We start from the raw sequence: 9,429 nt of genomic DNA, 5'->3' as shown, positions 1-9,429 counted from the left end.
TTGTAATGGTCTTAGATGAATTCGAGCAAAAGGAACTATGTCCATTGCTGCAACCATCAACCCTACTACTTCCATGCACTGAGCTATGGAAGGCTGCAGAATAGAGAGAAGAACTTGACAAGCGTTTAGAAGCTTTAACTTTCTGACTTCTGTCAGGAAGATCTTCATTTCAAAAGAATCTATTATTGTTCCCAAAAAGGGAACTCTTGTCGACGGAGACAGGGAACTCTTTTCTACGTTCACCTTCCACCCATGAGATCTGAGAAAGGCTAGAACAATGTCTGTATGAGCCTTTGCCGTGGAAAGAGACGACGCTTGAATTAGAATGTCGTCCAGATAAGGTGCCACTGCAATGCCCCTTGGTCTTAGAACCGCTAGAAGGGACCCGAGCACCTTTGTGAAAATTTCATATATTGACCCTCCTGGATTGTAGGTAATATTGTTCAAATGGTTTCCATTTTGAACGATGGAACTCTGAGAAATTTGTTTAGAATTTTTAAATCCAGAATTGGTCTGAAAATTCCCTCTTTTTTGGGAACTACAAACAGATTTGAGTAAAAACCCCTGACCTTGTTCCACAGTTGGAACTGGGTGTATCACTCCCATCTTTAACAGGTCTTCTACACAATGTAAGAATGTCTGTCTACTTATTTGGTTTGGAGATAAGTGAGAAATGTGGAACCTTCCCCTTGGGGGTAGTTCCTTGAATTCTAGAAGATAACCCTGAGAGACTATTTCTAGTGTCCAGGGATCCTGAACATCTCTTGCCCAAGCCTGAGCAAAGAGAGAGAGTCTGCCCCCTACTAGATCCGGTTCCGGATCAGGGGCTACCCCTTCATGCTGTCTTGGTAGCAGCAGCAGGCTTCTTGGCCTGTTTACCCTTATTCCAGCCTTGCATTGGTTTCCAAGCTGGTTTAGTCTGGGAAGCGTTACACTCTTGTCTAGAGGCTGCCGAGTTAGAAGCCGGTCCGTTCCTGAAATTGCGAAAGGAACAAAAATTGGACTTATTCTTATCCTTGAAAGGCCTATCCTGTGGGAGGGCATGGCCCTTTCCCCCAGTGATGTCTGAAATAATTTCTTTCAATTCTGGCCCAAAAAGGGTCTTACCTTTGAAAGGGATATTAAGCAATTTTGTCTTGGAAGATACATCCGCCGACCAAGACTTTAGCCAGAGCGCTCTGCGCGCCACAATTACAAACCCTGAATTTTTCGCCGCTAATCTCGCTAACTGCAAAGCGGCGTCTAAAATAAAGGAATTAGCTAACTTAAGTGCGTGAATTCTGTCCATGACTTCCTCATACGGAGTCTCCCTACTGAACGACTTTTCCAGTTCCTCGAACCAGAACCACGCCGCTGTAGTGACAGGAATAATGCACGAATATAGGTTGAAGGAGGTAACCTTGCTGTACAAAAATCATTTTAAGCAAACCCTCCAATTTTTTATCCATAGGATCTTTGAAAGCACAATTGTCCTCAATGGGAATGGTCGTGCGTTTGGCTAGTGTAGAAACCGCCCCCTCGACCTTAGGGACTGTTTGCCAACTTCCTGGGGTCGACCATAGGGAACAATTTCTTAAATATAGGAGGAGGGACAAAAGGTATGCCTGGCTTCTCCCACTCCTTATTCACTATGTCCGCCACCCGTTTAGGTATCGGAAAGGCATCAGGGTGCACCGGGACCTCTAGGAGCTTGTCCATCTTGCACAAGTTTTCTGGGATGATCAGATTGTCACAATCATCCAGAGTAGATAGCACCTCCTTAAGTAATGCGCGGAGATGCTTTGATTTAAATTTAAATGTCACAACATCAGGTTCTGCCTGCTGAGAAATTCTTCCTGTATCAGAAATTTCTCCATCTGACAAACCCTCCCTCACTGCCACTTCAGACTGGTGTGAGGGTATGACAGAAAAATTATCATCAGCGCCCTCCTGCTCTACAGTGTTTAAAACAGAGCAATCGCGCTTTCTCTGAAATGCTGGCATTTTGGATAAAATATTAGCTATGGAGTTATCCATTACTGCCGACAATTGTTGCATAGTAACAAGCATTGGCGCGCTAGAAGTACTAGGGGTCGCCTGCGCGGGCATAACTGGTATAGACACAGAAGGAGAAGATGTAGAACTCTCTCTACTTCCTTCATCTGAGGAATCATCCTGGGCAACCTTACTATTTGTGACAATACTGTCCTTACTGTGTTTGGACGCTATGGCACAATTATCACATATATTTGAAGGGGGAACCACATTGGCTTCCATACATACAGAACATGATCTATTTGAAGGTACAGACATGTTAAACAGGCTTAAACTGGTTAATAAAGTACAAAAACCGTTTTAAAACAAAACCGTTACTGTCTCTTTAAATGTTAAACAGGGCACACTTTATTACTGAATATGTGAAAAACTATGAAGGAATTATCCAATCTTTACCAAATTTTCACCACAGTGTCTTAATGCATTCAAAGTATTGCACCCCAATGTTCAAGCTGTTAACCCTTAAAATGTAGAAACCGGAGCTGTTTGCAATTTTAACCCCACTACAGTCCCAGCCACAGCCACAGCCTTTGTTGTGACTTCAACTATCCCAGGGGGGTATTTCAAGCCTTCTAGGAACGTTTTCAGTGGACACCAGACCCTCTCACATGCATCTGCATGCACTGTACTTAAAAGAAACTGCGCAATAATGGCGCGAAAATGAGGCTCTGCCTAATACAGTGAAAGGCCCTTCCTGACTGGGAAGGTGTCTTAACTAGTGCCTGGCGATAAAAAACGTTCCCCAAATAATAAAAGTGTGAAATCCACTTCAAACTTTAAATAAAAACTTAAATAAACAATCGATTTAGCCCTTAAGAGTGTCCACCAGTTAATAGCCCATAATAAGCCCTTTATTCTATCTGAGTCTAAGAAAATGGCTTACCGATCCCCATGAGGGAAAATTACAGCCTTCCAGCATTACACAGTCTTGTTAGAAAAATGGCTAGTCATACCTTGAGCAGAAAAGTCTGCAAACTGTTCCCCCCAACTGAAGTTCTCTAGGCTCAACAGTCCTGCGTGGGAACAGCAATTGATTTTAGTTACTGCTGCTAAAATCATACTCCTCTTTAAAACAGAACTCTTCATCTCTTTCTGTTTCAGAGTAAATAGTACATACCAGTACTATTTTAAAATAACAAACTCTTGATAGAAGAAATAAAAAACTACAACTAACACCACAAACTCCTCACCATCCCCGTGGAGATGCTACTTGTTCAGAGCGGCAAGGAGAATGACGGGGGTGGAGCCAGAGGGGGAGCTATATGGACAGCTCTTGCTGTTTGCTCTCCTTGCCTTTCCCTGTAGGGGAGGAGAATATCCCACAAGTAATGGATGACGCCGTGGACCGGACACACCAATGTTGGAGAAATAACAAATATCTGCACTAGGCAGTTTGGGGCTTTAAAGGGACATTAAACACTAAATACATGCTAGATAGAATGATGCATTCAAAGAAAAGATTAGTCCATGACTAACATGTAGATGTATTTTTTAAAGTTTCATTAGTTGTTTAAAAAGTGACAAAATAAGTGTAAAGTTTTAGTGCCTATAAAACACTGGAAGCTGCCATGTTGTAACTTGTGTTACCTTCTCTGCTGTGGCCAATTAGGGTCCGTTATAAATAGGTCACTAGAATGTGCAGCCAATGGTTGTGCTGGATTTAACAGTGTTCTGCACTTCCATTTCTAACAGCAACTGAAAAGCTCACAATTTCAGAATGGAATTACAGGCAAAGAGGACAAAATAAATAATGAAAGTATATTGCAGAGTTGTTTTATATATACAATTTATCATTTTATATTACCATCTCAAAGTGTTTAATGTCCCTTTAATGTTGGTGGGAGTGGGGTGTTACACACATATCAACACATAAATATTTATGTATATATTCATATACCTATATATATTCATATACATATTTATTTAAAAATGCTGCCCATCGCTGCGCTACTTACCCCCTTCACTGTGCGAGGTTCTCGTGAACGCAATGCTTCCTTGAGATTTACTTGTAATACATTATCGTGCGCTGGTATTACAAAGCGATATTTAGCTCTCCACTTGTAATCTATCCCACAGTTGTTCTCTTATTGTATACATTTCTAGGCAATGTTTAACATAATGACATCATGAAGTTATGTGCATTGTAATATTATCTGCCTCTAAATTCACAATCTGCAGTAATCTGTGATTACATACAAATTAAATATTTGCAAATTTGATAAATAGTTTAAATAAAGCACAACTATGGAAAACAAGATACTTTTGTATTATCACATAGGATTTGTTAGTAACATTCCACCAATCAGAATTAATACACTATTAGATTACTTCTATGTCACTTCAATAGTAGCACTCAAATAAAATTTCATAAAAAGTAACAAACATCTACCTAATATCATGTTTAAAGCTTAGTTAAAAACGATTTATTAGATTATTTTTGTTGAAATAATTCCATCATATGTTTGTTTAAACGTGCTTTACTTTGCAAAACTTGTACAGATTGCAGAAAGCACTGCACAGAATCAGACTGGAGACAGCCTGAATAAAAGAGAGAAAAACTAGAACTCACCAGCTGAGTGTACAGAATGTAGCAGTACAAGACTGGAAATGTACATAGACTGCAAGTACCAGGGCTCCGGTAAAAACTGTACACAGGTTGCCACTAAGGACACAAACTGGAACCTGCTAGCTGGAACAGAAACAAAATTAATAATCCACGGTAAAAGCTTAAAGATAAAACACATGGCAGGCAAACAGATAAGTCAAAAATAGTATAACAAATCAGCACCAAGAGTTTCAGGAAGACAAAGTTCATTACTGACATTAGAAGGACACTGTTTAAGAATATTTATATTAAATCATTAAAGGGATATTAAAATCTTTGAGATGGTAATATAAAATGATAAATCGCATATATAAAAATACTCTGCAATATACTTTAATTATTTATTTTGCCTCCTTTTCCTGTAATTCCTTTCCGAAATTGTGAGATTTTCAGTTCCTGTTAGAAATGGAAGTGCAGAGCACTGTTATATTTCACACAGCCATTGGCTGCACACTCTAGTGACCTATTTATAAATCTCTCTAATTGGCCACAGCAGAGAAGGTAACCTAAGTTACAACATGGCAACTCCCATTGTTTTATTGACACTAAAACTTTACACTTATTTTATCAATACTTAAACAGCTAATTACACTTTAAAAAAATACATCTACATGTTATTATCAGAATAATCTTTTCTTTAAATGCATCATCCTGTCTAGCATTTGTTTAGTGTTTAATGTCCATTTAACATCCCAGGTATAGATTTAAAATTAACCTTCTGAATACCAGGCCAGAAGAGTGTGTAGGTTCAGAATATGATCATCAATAAAGGAGGGTGAGGAGCATTGGCTTCAACCAAAAGACTAAAGATAAAGACTTATGGGTGATGAGTATCTGGAAATGAGGTCACAATGTTGAGTGAATCAATACTGCTGTGGCAATGACAGGTATCACGATATTGTGTTAAACAAGCACTTGTGACAGATCAGTGGAGATATTGGGGTTTAAGCTTATAGGCTACTATGCTAAAGTCATTACACATTAATTTGAATAAACACCCTCATTACATACAAGATATTTACAAGGGATTTCTGCTTTTGAGTTGAAATGCATGAAAGACATTAAAATCCGACAAAACAGGCTGATCTTAGGCTTTTCAACTAGTTTTTTTCTCCAACATTGGTGTGTCCGGTCCACGGCGTCATCCATAACTTGTGGGAATATTCTCTTCCCCAACAGGAAATGGCAAAGAGCACAGCAAAAGCTGTCCATATAGTGCCTTCAGATAGACTATGTTCTGTATGTATGGAAGCCAATGTGTCTCCCCCTTCAAATATGTGTGATAATTGTGCCATAGCGTCCAAACAAAGTAAGGACAGTACTGCCACAGATAGTAAAGTTGCCCAAGATGATTCATCAGATGAAGGGAGTAGACATAGTTCTACATCATCTCCTTCTGTGTCTACACCAGTTTTGCCCACGCAGGAGACCCCTAGTACTTCTAGCGCGCCAATGCTTGTTACTATGCAACAATTGACGGCAGTAATGGATAACTCCATAGCAAATATTTTATCCAAGATGCCTGCATTTCAGAGAAAGCGCGATTGCTCTGTTTTAAACACTGTAGAGCAGGAGGGCGCTGATGATAATTGCTCTGTCATACCCTCACACCAATCTGAAGTGGCCATGAGGGAGGTTTTGTCAGATGGGGAAATTTCTGATTCAGGTAGAATTTCTCAACAGGCAGAACCTGATGTTGTGACATTTAAATTTAAATTAGAGCATCTCCGCGCACTGCTTAAGGAGGTGCTATCTACTCTGGATGATTGTGACAACCTGGTCATTCCAGAAAAATTGTGCAAGATGGACAAGTTCCTAGAGGTTCCAGTGCACCCCGACGCTTTTCCTATACCCAAGCGGGTGGCTGACATAGTGAATAAGGAGTGGGAGAAGCCCGGCATACCTTTTGTCCCCCTCCTATATTTAAGAAATTATTTCCTATGGTCGACCCCAGAAAGGACTTATGGCAGACAGTCCCTAAGGTCGAGGGGGCAGTTTCTACACTAGCCAAGCGCACTACTATTCCTATCGAGGATAATTGTGCTTTCAAAGATCCTATGGATAAAAAATTGGAGGGTTTGCTTAAAAAGATTTTTGTACAGCAAGGTTACCTCCTGCAACCTATTTCGTGCATTATTCCTGTCACTACAGCAGCGTGGTTCTGGTTCGAGGAACTAGAAAAGTCGCTCAGTAGAGAGACTCCGTATGAGGAGGTTATGGACAGAATTCACGCACTTAAGTTAGCTAATTCCTTTATTTTAGATGCTGCTTTGCAGTTAGCTAGATTAGCGGCGAAAAATTCAGGGTTTGCAATTGTGGCGCGCAGATCGCTCTGGCTAAAGTCTTGGTCAGCGGATGTATCTTCCAAGACAAAATTGCTTAATATCCCTTTCAAGGGTAAAACCCTTTTTGGGCCAGAATTGAAAGAGATTATCTCAGACATCACTGGGTGTAAGGGCCATGCCCTCCCACAAGATAGGCCTTTCAAGGCCAAGAATAAGTCCAATTTTCGTTCCTTTCGCAATTTCAGGAACGGACCGGCCTCCAACTCTGCAGCCTCTAGACAAGAGGGTAATGCTTCGCAAACCAAACCAGCTTGCAAACCGATGCAAGGCTGGAACAAGGGTAAGCAGGCCAAGAAGCCTGCTGCTGCTACCAAAACAGCATGAAGGAGTAGCCCCCGATCCGGGACCAGATCTAGTAGGGGGCAGACTCTCTCTCTTCGCTCAGGCTTGGGCAAGAGATGTTCAGGATTCCTGGGCACTAGAAATAGTTTCTCAGGGTTATCTTCTGGAATTCAAGGAACTACCCCCAAGGGGAAGGTTCCACATGTCTCACTTATCTTCAAACTAAATAAAGAGACAGGCATTCTTACATTGTGTAGAAGACCTGTTAAAAATGGGAGTGATACACCCAGTTCCAACTGTGGAACAAGGACTGGGGTTTTATTCAAAGCTGTTTGTAGTTCCCAAAAAAGAGGGAACCTTCAGACCAATTCTGGATTTAAAGATTCTAAATAAATTTCTCAGAGTGCCATCGTTCAAAATGGAAACTATTCGAACGATTTTACCTACAATCCAGGAGGCTCAATTTATGACTACCGTGGATCTAAAGGATGCGTATCTACATATTCCTATCCACAAAGATCATCATCAGTTCCTAAGGTTCACCTTTCTGGACAAACATTACCAGTTTGTGGCTCTCCCATTCGGGCTAGCCACTGCTCCAAGGATTTTCACAAAGGTGCTCGGTCCCTTCTAGCGGTTCTAAGACCAAGGGCCATTGCAGTGGCACCTTACTTGGACGACATTCTGATACAAGCGTCGTCTCTATCAAAGGCAAAGGCTCACACAGACATCGTTCTGGCCTTTCTCAGATCTCACGGGTGGAAGGTGAACATAGAAAAAAGTTCCCTGTCTCCGTTGACAAGAGTTCCTTTCTTGGGGACAATAATAGATTCTTTAGAAATGAAGATTTTCCTGACAGATGTCAGAAAGTCAAAACTTCTAAACGCTTGTCAAGTTCTTCACTCTGTTCCACGACCTTCCATAGCTCAGTGCATGGAAGTAGTAGGGTTGATGGTTGCAGCAATGGACATAGTTCCTTTTGCGCGAATTCATCTAAGACCATTACAACTGTGCATGCTGAAACAGTGGAATGGGGACTATACAGACTTGTCTCCAGTGATTCAAGTAGATCAGAAGACCAGAGACTCACTACGTTGGTGGCTAACCCAGGATCATCTGTCCCAGGGAATAAGCTTCCACAGACCAGAGTGGGTCATCGTCACGACCGACGCCAGTCTAGTGGGCTGGGGCGTGGCCTGGGACTCCCTGAAAGCTCAGGGTCTATGGTCTCGGGAAGAGTCTCTTCTCCCGATAAACATTCTGGAACTGAGAGCGATATTCAATACTCTCAGGGTTTGGCCTCAACTAGCAAAGGCCAGATTCATAAGATTCCAATCAGACAACATGACGACTGTTGCTTACATCAACCATCAGGGGGGAACAAGGAGTTCCCTGGCGATGAGAGAAGTGACCAAAATCATAAAATGGGCGGAGGATCACTCCTGCCACCTATCTGCGATCCACATCCCAGGAGTGGAAAACTGGGAGGCGGATTACCTGAGTCGTCAGACATTCCATCCGGGGGAGTGGGAACTCCACCCGGAGATTTTTGCCCAGTTGACTCAATTATGGGGCATTCCGGACATGGATCTGATGGCGTCTCGTCAAAACTTCAAGGTTCCTTGCTACGGGTCCAGATCCAGGGATCCCAAGGCGACTCTAGTGGATGCATTAGTAGCGCCTTGGACCTTTAACCTAGCTTATGTGTTTCTACCGTTTCCTCTCATTCCCAGGCTGGTAGCCAGGATCAAACAGGAGAGGGCCTCGGTGATTTTGATAGCTCCTGCATGGCCACGCAGGACTTGGTATGCAGACCTGGTGAATATGTCATCGGCTCCACCATGGAAGCTACCTTTGAGACAGGATCTTCTAGTACAGGGTCCATTCGAACATCCAAATCTAGTTTCTCTCCAGCTGACGGCTTGGAAATTGAACGCTTGATTTAATCTAAGCGTGGGTTTTAGGATTCTGTGATAGATACTCTGGTACAAGCCAGAAAACCTGTAACTAGAAAGATTTACCATAAAATATGGAAAAGATATATCTGTTGGTGTGAATCCAAGGGATTCTCATGGAGTAACTTTAAAATTCCTAGGAACCTTTCCTTTCTCCAAGAAGGTTTGGATAAGGGATTATCAGCGAGTTCTCTAAAAGGACAGATTT

This window comes from Bombina bombina, chromosome 4, assembly GCF_027579735.1.
Source record: "Bombina bombina isolate aBomBom1 chromosome 4, aBomBom1.pri, whole genome shotgun sequence".
Taxonomy (NCBI): Eukaryota; Metazoa; Chordata; class Amphibia; order Anura; family Bombinatoridae; genus Bombina; species Bombina bombina.
This window is presented reverse-complemented; position numbering follows the sequence as displayed.